This window comes from Myotis davidii, unplaced genomic scaffold (assembly GCF_000327345.1).
Source record: "Myotis davidii unplaced genomic scaffold, ASM32734v1 scaffold865, whole genome shotgun sequence".
Lineage (NCBI taxonomy): Eukaryota > Metazoa > Chordata > Mammalia > Chiroptera > Vespertilionidae > Myotis > Myotis davidii.
Window position 1 is genome coordinate 95,687 of NW_006296406.1, and position 259 is coordinate 95,945.

Genomic DNA, 259 nt, shown 5'->3' on the forward strand with positions numbered 1-259 from the left:
TCTTCCTCGGCAAGTAGGAGCTAGAGATCTGGCGCACGATCACCAGGGCTGGATAGAGGGGCAGCGCCAGGCACAGGGACCAGGCCTCGCCTTTGATCTGGGCCTGGAACCACACCGAGTACATGCCTAGGACCACCGTCACAGTAGCCATCAGGTAGACCACCAGTCCACATGTCAGATGGTAGAGCTTGAGGCGAGCCACCCTTGAGATCCTGGCTGCCCCAGAGGAAGAGCAGGCAGAGCCCACACAGTGCCTGGC